The sequence below is a fragment of the Chamaea fasciata genome, unplaced genomic scaffold (genome assembly GCF_029207755.1).
Source record: "Chamaea fasciata isolate MVZ Bird 193981 ecotype frontalis unplaced genomic scaffold, bChaFas1.0.hap1 SCAF_9, whole genome shotgun sequence".
NCBI classification, from domain to species: Eukaryota; Metazoa; Chordata; class Aves; order Passeriformes; family Sylviidae; genus Chamaea; species Chamaea fasciata.
Genome location: NW_027094094.1, coordinates 15,882,910 through 15,898,512, shown reverse-complemented (window position 1 = coordinate 15,898,512; position 15,603 = coordinate 15,882,910). Strand labels below are relative to the sequence as shown.

Genomic DNA, 15,603 nt, shown 5'->3' with positions numbered 1-15,603 from the left:
GTGATGCTGCTGAGAACCACAGAACCTGGTGCGCCTGAGAAGCAGAAAGTGCTGTTCTGGGACAGAAATGCATCTACCCCAAAAGCAGAGCACTTGGACTTACCTTCACCAAAAGTGAACTAAGAAGAATTGAACAGATGACTGACAAAAGAGAAGATTGACAACCAAAGCTATTAACAGAATTTTCTCCAGGTTTTGTGTTTGGGTTTTTTTTTCCCCAGCAGGCATTTACATGAGCTGAAGACTGATGATAAAACAGCAGGAAATAATAGTAGGATGAAAATCTTAATGATTTCTCTACATGAGACTTATCCAGCAGAATGTTTTATCCTGCAGGCAGCTGAGAAGAATTGTGATAGATACACTCCTCCTGCACAAGAATGTGAGGGATAGCAGAGCATGAAAAAGACCACTACTTTTACGTGAAGGTAAAACCCGGTCAGTCTCAGGGACAACAGCACTGCACACTTGCAGTGTTAATGTACTTACAGACTATCACTTCAAAAAGAACATAGTTGGGTCCAAGTATCAGATATGACAATGTAGGATCCTGTATTATGTAGCTATGACCCCAATGCCATTTACTAATATTTTAAAAATATGAAATCTAAAATACTATCACTCTCACAGAAAATATGAAATGAGTAATTACTAGCACTGTGACCAGACAGGAAAGAAAACCAGAAACTCTGTCTTGAAAACAGAGAAGTCAGAAGTTCAAAAGCAGAGAACAAAGGCCTATTAAGAGTGAAGACCTATAACACAACCAAGAAAAGAGGGCACAACTGTCAGGAGAGGCCAGCAGCTAAATGAAAACAGGCTGAGTAAAGACCAGCTGAAAACAGGATACATGAAACATTTGAAAGAGATTCATCCCCAAGAGTCCAGATAGAGAGAGGAGCAAGAGACAGCTATGGTCTGTGTTAAGCATGACTCCACGTCATACAGTAGAGTCACAGCTAAGCAGCTGCCCAGTGCCTCTCCTTCTTTCTTCTCTGCTTAGACTATAACTGAATTTGCACCAGTTGGGCAGTAGCTCAAGAAAAGAAAGTTTAAAAAGAAGAGATTGTCTAGTTTAGTGGGACTCTGACCTCTATCACATCAGGCTCCTCGATCTCCTGGCTAGCAGGCATGAGCAACCTAACAGAGCGATGGGATCAGACCAAGCAGTGGAATTAGGAGAACTGAGATGTCAAGTCGAGCATCCTCCTGTGGTCTTCTTTACAGGAAAGACATGGGGAAAATCCTGGATAAAGATGATGTGAAATTCTGTGGAGTAGGGAAGAAGACACTGAATGCAATGCACGTTTCATGAGCAAACAAAATACAACAAACTTAAGAAAATATTTCTCAGAAATGTTAAGTTCTAGCTTTTGAATTATCTTCTCTCAAAATACACTTTGACAGAAGTACTTTTTGCTTTCCTAACATTCAAAGACTAGACAATTTAAACAAACCTCATCTTCAGTAAAAACACCTCAAAATCTGTGGGTAAAGGAAATCAATAAATTTTATGCAAATATAAAGTCAAACCCTGCAAGGCTTGAATGAATGAATAAGGTATAAGGAAAACGATCAATAGAAGATAGTATCTGGTTTTCCCAGAACAATATTGCACGTCTCCAGCCAGCAGTTTTCTAAGCATAGGAGAACAGGTTTTTTTCTTTCTTTTTCCCCCAGAAATTTCTTAATACACTCCCATAATGCATTTTAAGAGCCCAGAGACACATTCCCATTACTAAGTTTTTAACAACCCCACAAGAAATTTAGGTCAGAGAGCAAAAAATATTGTCTGAACATACTTGTAATATGAGGAAGATTTCTGGTTTACTGAACAAGTATCATTAATACTGCTTCTACATGGTTCATATTATATTACACTCTGACTCAAAAGTTTTTTTGCCCCAAATCTCTGTAATTAAATGTATCGTGGCAAACACGCACACATTCATAATCCTCTATTTGTATTGGATCATGAAATCTTAGGGACTCTATGTAGCCCCCCAGGAAATGGTAAAGGATCTTATCTCTGAGTCTTGTTATATGGGTCATGAGTAATACTAGAAAGCACTGCTGTGTCTCAGAATTGGACAACAACAAACAAGGGAGCTACAGAAGGGGAATAACAAACACAATAGACCAAAAGAGAGAAACATACATCCAAGGCACTATGTCACTGTCCTACTTCATTTATAAAAGAGTTGGCTAGTAATGAGCATTAATTTGGTTTACATTTTTTAATAGTGTGACATTATTCTAGACATGCATCTTCAAAACAGAGTAGTGGCACATTGGCTACTTTTGTTACTTTTACATCCAGTCCTAATTCCAAAATTAGCTAAAAAGCAAAACCATTTAGGAAAGATATGAAACTCAAATAAGACACACACAATGAAAATCTGTTTTAATCACATGGCTTACCCAGAAAGAAGTGGGAAATCATCATAAACAGGTCCATTTTCATCTTGACTCTCTGTAAATGTTTAACGTGAAAAAATGTGATAATTAACGTTTCTATACTCTTATGCTTAAGGAGTCATTACAATCAGCCTTTGTTTGCTACAGAGTTGGCAGCGCAGATCTGCTGCATTTGAGAAGGGAATGTTTTAGGGTCATTTAACATTATATCACTCTTGGTGATCCAAAAGCTGCTATAATTCTGCCAAAGAGTATAGAGGGTTTCCCAGTCAGGTTTCATCCTGATTTTGATTATTGTTTATCTCTAGTCCATGTCTGAATAGTTGTAGTAAAATAGAGGAAGTTTTACTCCTGAATTTGAGGTCAGCTTGTAATGAACCATGGTTTCAATCGCATGAACAGCTGCTTCTTTTATAAGCAAAAAGGGTTCACTTACAGTTCAGGGTAACACAGTAATAATTTAAGGAACAAGGAAGCTTCTATTCATTTCTTTATTTTTTTATATGTTTTTGAAACATTTTGACATCTGAGTGCCTATAGTGGACTTGTCTCAATAGAATGCAATATTCACACTATTCTGCTTTACAAAAAAAATGAACAAAGTGAATTTTAAGACAAGAAATACAGTAGACCTATCAATCACCATATAAAAGCCTTTTTCATTGAGAACTTCATTTTTCATAGCAAGAAAAACTATTATTGATCTTCTAAAACTTTGTAACTCAAGTTAAAAGGGACACAGTAAACCAAATACGCTCTCTGGAAACCAGACCAAAAATATCTGGAAATTGCAAGAAACCAAAAGGGGAAAACATCCCAAAACTAAGACATAATTATAAGTCAGTGGGACATAAAATTTCTTCCAATTAACAAAGATCTCATCGGAAATAAGAGGGTTGGTGGGTTTTTTTCCTTATCTAATTTGTAAATGTCTTTCTGGATGAGCAGAAATAATTTCTACAAATTACAGAACTAAAGAGAAGAAGACTAACAACATTTTTTTCATTTGTTTTCTATTTCTCACTTCTCCAAGAAAACACACTGTCAGGCAGACACGGGTAAGCCATTGTCCCAACTCACAGCTGTCCTGAAGAGAACTTTACTCATTCTTTTTTCTAACTTTTACAAAAGATTTGACCCTCTCTGCTCCAACCACTGTGACTTCAGCTCAGCTTGGACTTTTCCAAGTTATTCCATACCTGTGCAACACTGTTCAGTGGATCAGTTCCTTACCTGCAGCAACAAAATGTGAAGAAAACTTGGTGCTTTTGCTTTACCTAATGCATTTCATCATTCAGCCACACACATCCTTTTTTCCAATGTTATTTTACTGATATAGCAAGTGCCTTGATTTCCACCTGTCCTTTTAAACTAGATTTAACTTGCCAGTACCAGCACATTCATGCCAGGCTTGCCTGCTTAGGGGCATTCATTTAAATGTATCCAATTGCTTTGCTATGCACTTCAATTTATGTTCTCTTCTCTGGTTACTAAGTAGCCATCATGAAGTGTGGCATATGATTTCACAAATCACTAAAGTTTTACTAAAATTTAGTGGTGGTGGGATTTGTTTTATTGTAATGCATTTTAGCGTGATGATAGCGAGGGGAGTCCAAATCCAAGACTCAAAGTTTTATCTACCTAGGAGACAAAGCTGTGCCAACTTCCAACTCACCTGAGGGACGACTGTCACAAGGAATTGTAAAACCTTAACCCGATTCCAAATGCTCCTGTGTTCTGAATTCAGAGGTAAATTGCTTCTTTACCACTTGGTAAATGCTCAGCTGTTGACAGCAGAACTAGCTGATGGAGAGAGAATACCAGGAGCAAAGCAATGAGAACTCCATATTTACAAAAGGGTACATGACTTTTAGACTGTGTCTTTAGTCCTCTCTCATGGTTACTTCTCTGATAACTCAAACAGGCTCTTGGCTCCTTTCTGAAGTGGCTGAGGTGGAGATGAGCTAATTCAGGATTTTATGTGACCTAATTCAGAAAATACGCAGCTATTTCACTTCAGCATACACTGTTCTGCAAGTATTTTTATTCATGTCTATGTATCTCCAAGGCTCTGGAACTTGGAAACTTACATTTCTGAAACCTGCTGCTCTCCACATGTCCTCCTTCCTCCCTAACATTTGCTGTCATTCACCTTTTTACCAGATGAAATAGTAACTGATTGGTCAGGGTACACTAACCTCAGATTCCTTGTTGGACTAGCCATTTTTAAAATGTCACAGCAGAGCAGCAGGACACACTTCCTACCTTACACTCAATGGCTCTACATGCCAGAAGGAATAAGTAGCATGATGAAAGCAATCTTTCCACATCTCTTATTCGAGCAACAATTCTTGCCAATTCTTGGAGCACGCGTGTGGCTGCTGGCACACTGGATTTATGCAAGTTCCATATTTGAAATCTTACTCATTCCTTCATTTTTGACAGAGAAGTCTTACGGCATCTCGATGTTTCTAATTCACACCATTGCTTCTTTTCATGCCCAATTAGATTTGTTCCCATTTTTCTTCTTCCTAGTGTCACATTTTTCTATTTCTAACACTTGCTAAAGTAAAGATGACTTCCTCAAGCCGAGGCATGACCAGCAAAGCAATGCTGCTCATCATTCTCATTTGCTGGTTCATACCATGCATTACAATTTTTTTTTCCTTTCTCACTATGTCAAACTGAAATTTCTTGGTAAGGTAGATCCTCCACCCCACAGGTCTGTATATGCCCTGTTATTTAAAATTTAACTTGGGATTCTTGGCTTGAACTTAAAGCAATATACACTTACGTAGATTTGCCCTCCTTAAACTACAAGGCATACTAGTATTGATTTATGCAGGAAGTTTTTAAGCTATTAATTCTTAATCTCTTCTGGTAGTTAAAGTAGAGATATTTTACTCTGTCAGCCTTGAATACGCAAAACCTAAATCTAAATCTAGGGTCAATCCCTAAAGAAGTAATCAATAAACAAGTATAAACAAAACAAGAGGGAAGAAAGCAGGAGCTAATTTTATTGTTGAAATGGGCCTACTTTGTAGCGTGAAACAGAATAACCTACATTTGTAAGGCTGGTAAACAAAATAAGAGAAAATTTCACCTCTGGTAAAGGCACATTAGGTGCCAGACTCTTTGAGAGACTTGGTAAGATTTAGGCACATGTTCTTCTTAAGTCTTTCAAAGTCTCCCTCAGAAGGTGGTTAACAAACTACTCTGCCACATCTCCCAGAAGTAAAACAAACCTTTTAACCTCTGTATTCCCATCAAGAAATAAATTCAAGATAAATTAGGGGGTGTACCAGGGCCCAAACCTGAATTCCAGAAAAAAACCCAAATATCACATTTAATGTGATGCTACTTCCTTTCTAAGCGTATTACCTATACTTCAGGAGATCACTGCTTTTAGGCAGCAAGACCATGTCCTCTAAAATGTTCAGTTCCCACATATGTCAATTTCTAATATTCTGAAAAGGAGAAATAGAGAAAACCATTTTTAGATGAGATCTGTTAGGAACATCTAACATTTTAATTCATAAAACAACTGTTTATTTCTCAATTATAAACAGCATACTGTAAGTAGGCAAAAAAATATCCTTGTGATCCAAAGTTTAGTGACTTTTTTTAATTTCCATTTGAATCATTCTGCATTTTTGTGCTGGGTTAAATGCTTGTGATCTTGTAATAATTCCAGCTAATACAGCTCAACTGGCAAACCAAAACACCTTTGCAAGTAGTTCCCTTCTTAACTGATTTTAGTCGTTATAAAATCCAGGGAATCCATGGCTTTGCCAGGTACATTGTTTCATTGAGATGTTTGTAATGGCAAGTCATTAGCTAAAACCATTGCATTCACACTTAAAACAGTATTAAGACTCATCACTTGTTCTTCTTTCCCTCTTTTAGCTATTAAGTTTACTACTATCCTTAGTTCTTCTTTCATTATTATTTGCTTTTCATATTAGTTGTACTTGGGTTTAGCATTGCTCTGAAGGTCTGCTTTTCCCAAGATAGCACTGAGATAGACAGCTGTTATTTTGAGGATGCAATTTACAATCAGGATAAGGAGTCGTGCAAGGGGACAACGCAAGTAAGCCCAAAGAAACAGAATGCAAACTGACCAAAACCTGGGATACTGTTGGTGGGTTAGTCATACAAAGGAACGTGACAGAATGCCATAACAAGTAACTAGAAAAAATAAAATGCAGGGGAAATTTCAGGTTCAAAAATGGTGCAAAGGGACACAATACTGTGAGCTCGGCTGCTGGAATTCAGAAAGCTTCACTGTATTCTGCTCACAAAGCACATGACAGGGTATCAAGCAGGAGATGCACTTATGTGTCACAGCAGGGAGAGATTTTTTAACTAATCATAGCACTTTAAACAATATTTAGACACAGAATACAATCCCAGAGGAAAGACAGCAATGCTAAAATGTAAGGGTGAAAAGGAAACTTTAATAATGTCTGTGTGTATAGTAACACTGTCAAGCATTGTACTTCCACATCATGCTAAACATGGATTCCTCTGGTTTTTTAAGAAATGGACAGCAAACATACATCCACATAAAAGAATGAGCATTTTTAAATCACTTACACTTAAAAAAGCTGCTGAAGTCTCAAACTTACTGCAGCGAGTGGAAAAATAACTACTGTGCACAGGGTTTGGTTTCTAACATTGGAAGTTTCTGTCCTAGTTACAACTACCATTTGTGTAAAACCAAGGAAATAGCAGCTCACTGACTTTCTGAATGTAAATCCATAGAAGAGTTTACAGGAGTTACAGCAGCCTAGCTTGTGGCATCTTCAGTGACACTGGCTAGTTCTGTAGAAAACTATTTAAAAACAAGCAAACAAAAAATCAGGAAACCAAACTTCCAAGTATTACAGAGGTTAATTATGTTACTGGATCAATGTGAACATGCAGACCACTCTTGGCCCAGTATAAACATTTTTTCAGTCAGATGATCTTTTATTTATATGCCTCCACTAAAGAGGAGTTTCCTTTATACAGATAAGACTGCAACATGCACACGTATGGATGTTTGCATATGCTCAATGGAATGTGTCTCAGCCATGGAAATCCCATCAAACTGTAAAGGTTTATGAATGAAATCCAAAGGCTACACAGAATACCATCGATGATGAGCTATTTTATAAACTGGGAAATAACAACAAGACTTTAGAAACCCTGTAATGTGTAGCCAGAGACCCACTAATGTAAAACAGATTGCTTCTTGAATTGTACACTTGATAGAACTACTCTGAAAATTTCTCCTGATGGATCCATTCACAAACCATGCTCAAAGTATTACAACACCTGCCAGTATGCCATTATGCAGCTATTACACTTAAACAAACAAAAACCTCCAAAACAAACAACCTTTCCCCCCATCCCTCCAAACTAACAGCAACAAAACACCAGCGCTATACCAGAGATACTGGTATTGCCATACTTTGCCTTCCCAACCTGTCTAAAACCCTAAAACTGTAAACAGGGGCAAAATATGACAGTTTAGCTTCTGTAGATACACTCAGGCTATCCAGACCCATTTTTTTGCCAACATATTTGAGTCAGTATTGTGTAAATTCAAGCATTGTCCCATCACTCCGATCTGTTTTAGAAATACAAAATTACTAAACCAGGACTCCACTCCAGCCGTCTTTAGGGTTGTAAAGTTACGTAAGGAGGAATAGAGACACTTGATGTAACTATATACTAGCTGAAATAAATGGCAAGCTGCTTTGTTTAAACAGGTCAAATCCCATGGTCAGCATTCAGAAAAAAATCAGAGTGAAGTTAATGGGATTCCTCCCTAGACAATTGTAGCAAACTGGCCCTGTGATAATGAAAATAAATTAATTCTGCAATTTCAAAGATTTAAAGCAGATAGAACAACCAGGACATGGTTTTGTACTTCCATCTTAATACATGTCTGACTGCATTCTATTTAGAGGATAACTGTTTCTTCGAAGTTATGGGAAAACATGACAACATTGCCTGTTTCAGTCACTAATCAAGTTACTGCATTCTACATTGTTTACTGGATCATAATGATCATATCCTTCTTTTGACCCCAAACCTTGAAAAAATACCATAGACTGCTAAAATACTTACAGTAAAAGCATCCATCTAATCTTTCTACTCGAGCAAAACAGTATGCTCTATCAGGAATGAAAAACTGGTTTCACTGAGGCTCACTTGACATAGGAATGAACCCACTGAGTATGTAAGGTAAAGACAAAGGGTGTTAAAATAGGAGTGAAATGTTGCAAGGAGCGTTTCCCCTTAATGAATTACTGGGAGATTTGTAGCAGGCCAGCCAGGGTAAGTCTTTCAGCATGTGTATCCAGAAGTGTCATGGACTTGCTGCACTATATCGTTGCTGCCCTTTCCATGAACTGGGCAGTTTCCTTTCACCAGTTTATTTTCACTTCTATTCTGGCAGCTGTCTACAGCAGTAGGCATTTATCTTAAATAATTTGCTACTTGTTGAAGAATTCATGGAGGGTGGGGGGAGAGGGAAATAGCCATTCTTGGTGCACCATGTCATAACTGATTTAAAAAAAAAAAAATCAATGAAGATTAAACAGATTTCACACAGATTTTCCCCCTCACTTCAGAGGAAATCTCACACATATAGGTACCTTCCCCCCAAAAAAACACTACTAGAACTTGCTGAATTTATTCAATTATTCAAAGTAGCAAAATTTGTGGAAGCTGTGCTTTCACTTAATTAATTCAGACTATTTTCCTTACCAATTAAAAAAAAAAAAGCTCAGTGATAACTGCAATAAAAATTAAACTTGGTAATAAAAAAAAGTGAGTTATTTCATATTATTACCTTTTATAATAACAGGGCAGACCCTCTGATGCAAACGACCTCTTCCTATGTTTGGTAACTAACCTCAAAGAGCAGTTTCTGGAACAAAAAAAAACAGGTAGTGGAAATTCAAAAGGTAAAGGCATCATTTAATGGGGAATGTTACTAAAATGTACTTTACATTATCTTAATCTGTGTAATGAACAAAATTATCATTTGCCTACTTAGCAGAGTACTGTGGAAGAAGGAAAAATGTCATTGTTAAGTACCACTGGTCACTGATAAAAAAAAAAAGGAAACAAAGAGAAAAGTAAACATTTTCATTCTCTTTATTGGATACAGTTATGGGAGACTGGCAAAGTACATTGCAATGTAGACCTTACAAAGTGTTTGATAATTTTTATTAAATGGAAGCAAAAGCAAAACAGAAAGAGTGAAAGTCAAATTATATTCTTACGTTGCATATATGAAACCCAAGGGAGCAACTGGTATTTCAGTCACTGGTTGCTACCAATGATTTGATGGAAGACTGGTAGCTGCAAAACTTTAATGCTTTGCTAGGCTTTACACAAATTCTGTGGAGTCAGAAGTTCACTGCAGCAGGTGAAAAACCAGGCAAGCCTCCCTAGCCTTCATTTTCTCTCATTCGAATGCAACAGTTTACACTGCAAGTTTGCATACCATGGCCCACAACAAAGCAAGCAGAACTGTAATTTGTTACTTAGAGTAACCTATCTTTAAAGACAAGCTAGCATTAAAACAAAACATTTTTCAGAGACAAAAAATTCATTTGCATAACACATTCATCATATTTATATTTCCAGTCCACTATCCCAGAAAAGTTTCAAAGGCAGAAAAACAACAGACAATGTTGAAAAACAAAATATTTTCTTTTCACCATAAAGTCTGAGTAATAACTAAATGGCATTCTTCAAATGGAAATTAACAATGTTGAACCAGATGTTCTCCATTTCACCAGTGTCTATGCCTCAAAAGTACCCAAGACAGATATTCTTTGGAAAATTCTACATCCAGAGTTCAAATTCAAGCTTATACAAAACAAAATCAAGGGGAACCAAGACTCCCTCCTTCTGCAGTATGTGACACCTCCTCACCCTGCATATATCAGTGTAAACTGATAGACAAAATGAGTTTAAAAAGTTATGTGTGCATATGATTATATGGAGTCAGTTAGAGAGGCATTATAATCAGAACCTTGACTGTAATGCCCTGATTCATCTAACATTTCAGAAAAAAATTAGCTTCAGCTATGAGAGTCAGTCTCCTCGAAGTTGTTCAGTACTGAAAGAACAGCTTTGACTCCAGTTAAAATCAAAACCAGACAGATTTTCTTCAGTTCTAGTCTGTTAGGAGCTGGTTGAAATTTTCAGGAGAATATGAATTTCCATAAGGATCGAATTTCAAAGCGCAGACATCTTATAAGAATTGCTAACCTTGAAATATTTCCCTTGGAATCTTATGGCATGTGGATGCCCTTCATCTGTGCCTATTTTTTTTCAATGTAACCTTAAATTACACTGGCCTAAACCTCTTTACTCAGTATTTTTAGGAAGCAGCAATGAGACTGCCATTTGTGTTTCCTCCTATATAGGGACTTACAAAACTATTCAAATTTTTAATTCAAATTTAAATTAAAACTTAGCTAATTTGCGTGTATGGAGGAAGGGTCTCAGATCTGCTACAGCGATGTTTACCAAGGAGAGAGAATCTGACGGGAAAGTAATATCAGTACTGTGTTACAAATTCCAATTGTCAAAAAAAATTTGACGTAGGAACCAGTCATCTCCAAAACTTGCTTAGCTAACCAGAAGCACAGAATCACGGAATCATTTTGCCCCATTAAAGTCTCTTTTCAACTGCCCATAATTCCACTACTCTCGTTAATCTGAACATTCATGCTCCTCAGATGTGGGAGTGTCTTCTGGAAAGCTACAGTGCAACTGTACCACTGCTCCCTGAAACAAGAATACCTTTGCCCCCTCAATACATTCAGATGATAATGCCCAGCACTAGAATGCTTCAGAAAAAGGCTTAAGACTTGGCTTGAGAGACCACTATGTCACACTTGCATGAAGTCAGCTTGGAGACTAGGATGAGGAGCAGTGGATAGAGAAAGAAAACAGAAAGGTTTGATCAGACCTCAGCAAAAGATTTCCTGTCTGCAGAGGATTTCATGTCGTCTTCACTGAGTTAGACAAAAAGCTATGGGTGCTTGTCAGTTCCAAACCTGTGGGAGAAGTTTCTGTGGGATCAGTTCTATGAAATGGCACCTTGGGGAAACACCTAGATCTTGTTCACAAAAAAGTAATTTTTGTATCCAGTTTTTACTGTATGCAAACAGCCAATATCAGCCAAAATCTTTTAAATCATAAGCAACAACTTTTCTTTTTCCCAATGAATCAGGCCTAAATACCTCAGACTGGAGTCACAAACTTAGCAGAAACTCTTGAACCAACTTCCCTGCACTTTTGTCATACTTCAGAAGATGAGGGCGTATCCTCTTCACACTGTAGAGCTGCTGTGAAAACAAAATGTCAATTGAGAAACTTAATATATATCACAAATAAAGAGGACGATTTAAGCTCAAGTTATAAACAGCAGTATACTCTGATTGAATGGAGGAAGCACTCAATTGCAAGCAGCTACAAAAAGAGCCAGTCTATCCAAAATATCTGTTAAATCATGGCCACTGTTAGGCCAAACATTTCTAGATTTCTTCCCTTTCCCGTTTTGTTTCCTGTTACAGCTGCTGATAAAAAACATTTTGCCACTACTTAGCTGGGCAGAGAAAGAGACAAAACCAAAACCCAAAAAGCTGTTACATGCTTTACTTACTTAAAAAAACATGTTTTCATTGTAATATGAACAAGGCTCAATAACTACATTCTGGGAATTAATGATTCAAACTCAGTGTTCCTAATTTGTATTTTTCCATAGAGCCAACCCTTTCAGAGATGCTGCATGGTCTAGTGATGGTCAGAGGAGAAGACTGGGAGCCTTTGGGATACTGGGTACTTATCCAAATTCACAGTACTGACTCATAGTCTGGGACAAGTCACTTGACCTCCTATGCCTCAAACAGTCCAGCTGGAAAATACAGAAAGAAAAGCAGCAACCCTGAATGAGAAACAGTTATTATGACTAAGATCAGCTCCTGGATAAATCCAACATCAAATAAAATGTGTTTTCCATATGGAAGCTGCTTTCCTAAAGTGGAATAAAACGTAAATGCCTGTCAATTATAATGATCTGAGAGGCAAGTGGTGAGAAAAGCAGCTCTGCAACAGAGACCAACAGGAAAGACTCCGCTAGGAATGAAGGACACTTCTTGAGGTGCAGAGAAAGGGGAGATGGAAAGCAGTCAGGCATCTGGCAGCAGCAAAGGTGAAGCCATGATTTGAGGAGGTCAGAGACAACAATGTGTCTGAGTCAGAAAAGGTCACTTATTCAATATTCCAGCTGTAAGATGAAAGAATGCAAGTGCAGATTTTTCAGAGCAGAGATCACAGATGCAAGAACATCTAAAAGGTGGACTGTTTGAAAGTGCCACTGACAGATAAGATGAATCCATCTTCTCAGGCTAAAAAAATTTCTCGACTCTAGATTTTACCTTTTCCTTCTCCTCTCTTGCATTTCTCTAAGCAGCCATCCCTGTTTCCCAGAGTTTTCATCCCACTTGCATTCAAGCAAGCCTGCTCCAAGCACTCCAAGTCTGTGTAAGGAGATAACCAGCTCCCGAAGTGGAGGCAGATGACATCCCCTGTGTTCTACTCTGCCTGAACTGTGCTTTTTGTGCATTTTTGTGACAGCTATTCTATTAAAATACAGTGTTACTGAAAAAGCTTATTTCCCATGCTAACAGAACAGCTGAAGTAACTGTGTCATTCCGTGTTGGTATTTATATGAGGCTCGTGTGAGAAGGAATAAAAGGAAATGCTAGTAAAGCAGATGAATTTTAAGGAATTATACCTTATAGATTAATACCTTATAGAAGCACATGTAATCCAAACTGCAAAAGAAAAAAGTACAGCATTATTTGACCTTGGAATAGATACTGATCTCCAGTATGTCCACAACCCTTCAGATTCACCAGCTGAGATCTCTTTATTTTAGAGAAAACAAAAACTACAAAAAGTTCAGATGTCCCTGATTTTTGCTGAAAAAAATTAGTCAGTGACAGTAGGGAATTGTGAACCAAATGAAAGAGATAGTCTGAGAGGCTGTCATCTACAGATTGCACATTGAAATGCTTGAAGAAATTTATTTCCTTGGACTGACTTTACAAAGCCAAAACCAATTATGGAAGGGTTGCATGAACGGTGCTCTCCAGTTCAAGCTGGAAACATGCCATCAGAAAGTCCACTTCTTCCACAGCTCCTGTGGAAATTGGTAAAGCTTGTTCAAAGCACTAAAACCAAATGCATGCAGTCCTTAAGTTTAAAGAACTGGCCATGTCACAAACTGCAGCAGTGGATGCCCTGACGTTTCAGCAGCATTGTCATTACAGTGTAGTAGTGAATCCTCTTGAGTTTTTGCTGGAGTGGGATAACATCCTTGGGCACAGGACAAGGCAGGGACAGTTCTGGCAGCCCAATGTGGAGACAAACAAACCAGCAGGGAGGCCACTGTACTGTGTGGCCTCGGGCAGGTCCATAGGGTATAGAACTGCACCCTGGAAGTTTCCTACAATAGTACATTTTCCAAAATACTGTGGTGAAAACTATCAATAGCACAGAGTCTTTTATGGGCTGTGAAGCCGGTACTGACAGTTTCTCACTTCAATCTAGCCAGAGGAATATCTAAGCTAAAAAAAATGCTTTTAGCAGTTATAGTAAAAGCGATTTGAAGAATAGGGGAACAGAGGGTAGCAGCTGAGCAACCGTCCGAGAGGAGGCAGTCCTGAATGCTCAGGCAACCTATACTCTTGCAGCCGGCAAGCAATGCGAAGAATTAGACCTGCTAACCACAGCTCGACCAGGTACCTGATCTGATCATGATATGAAACGTATGTTAATGTATGGCTAGCCTGCTGTCAGTGACTCTCCTTTGACAGGAAAAGGGGAAATAAGTTCAAAACAAAGATCTCTCTTGACAGTATCCTTAGCAGGATGTCAAAGCACTTGAGAATCCCAGTGCGGACAAAAACCAAGACAGAACTCTTGGTTGGAATTCTTACAACTAGCATTCTCCTTTATTCCCTATTTTTTTCAAGATCTACTTCTTTGCCGTTCACAAGTATGCTGCTGTGTATTTCATCACTCCTGTTAAGACAATTAGAGACACAAACACTTGGGCAAGCCATAGCAGTAATATCTCACCACTCCCGCAGACCAACAGCAAAACTGGGATTCCTGCAGCCACCGTCTCTTTGCCCAAACTAGCGCAAGACTGGACCACACTGACTTAGAGTTGGGACTGCAGTTTACCACTTCCCTTCTGGGAAGCCACCTTACTACCAAATTATTTTCAGACTTCTGAGCAGTCAGAGGATCAAGTTCCTGCACCTTTGATGTGTTTTTTGTTAACACAGTGAAGCCATACACTGGTGCACAAACCTGGTCCCCGTGCTGTCAGTGCCAGTCTCAGCTTTTTGTTGTTCAGCCCTCAGTTTAAGTGACTTCACTTTAAACTCCATGTCAGCCCCCAGAAGACCAGTAAATCTAACAATTAACCAAAGTAACAATGCGTTTATGAAGTAAAAAGGTAACACTAATATTTACTCTTAAAGGACACTATTTGAAAAAGAAGTTCAAAGCCTTTACTGCATTGTATAGATAAGACCAGGAACCACTGCATTAATAATTGTTCAACCACTCTGGGAAAAAGTGTACAAATTTTCCACCATTGTCATCCAAAAATATCTTAAATGTTTTTATGTCAAGTCTAAACAGAACGTTTCTGAAATCACCTTAATGGTTTTTCAATATTACTTAACTTGCAAGCAGAGCCAAAAGGATAAAATACCACTGAAAATTCCCTTTCCCAAATATGTGCTAAAGAACCAGTAAGAGGTTAGTATCTGAAATCAACTTTTTGTTTCAGGTTTTCAAGTCAACATTTGAAGTCTCAAGAAGCTTGAGAAAAACTGACACCATTTTAGGTGCTTAAATCAACAAATCCCAGAATTTCAGCATTCTCAAAGCAGGCAATGTGTTTTTTTCTGTGCTGATCATGAGTAACCTAAATAAAGTTATTGATACAACTATAATTAATAGCAAATCTTAGTAAATGTCATAGTTGTTAAAACAAACAACAAATTATAATTAACTAGAAAGCCTAGTCATCCAAGCTTTAATGAGCAATACAATTCTTATGCCTGTCTTTCTCCCATGCTGGACTTA

At 37.9% G+C, this 15,603-nt stretch overlaps 1 long non-coding RNA gene across 1 annotated transcript; it reads right to left on the bottom strand.

Annotated features, from left to right (window-relative positions):
• Window positions 1-5,807: 5,807 nt before the first annotated feature.
• On the bottom strand, window positions 5,808-11,743 carry LOC136294274 (uncharacterized). The gene is made up of 3 exons (XR_010722352.1): window positions 11,676-11,743; window positions 9,263-9,340; window positions 5,808-5,885 (listed from the first exon to the last, which is right to left on the bottom strand). It is a non-coding gene; the product is annotated as an uncharacterized lncRNA (long non-coding RNA).
• Window positions 11,744-15,603: the final 3,860 nt, after the last annotated feature.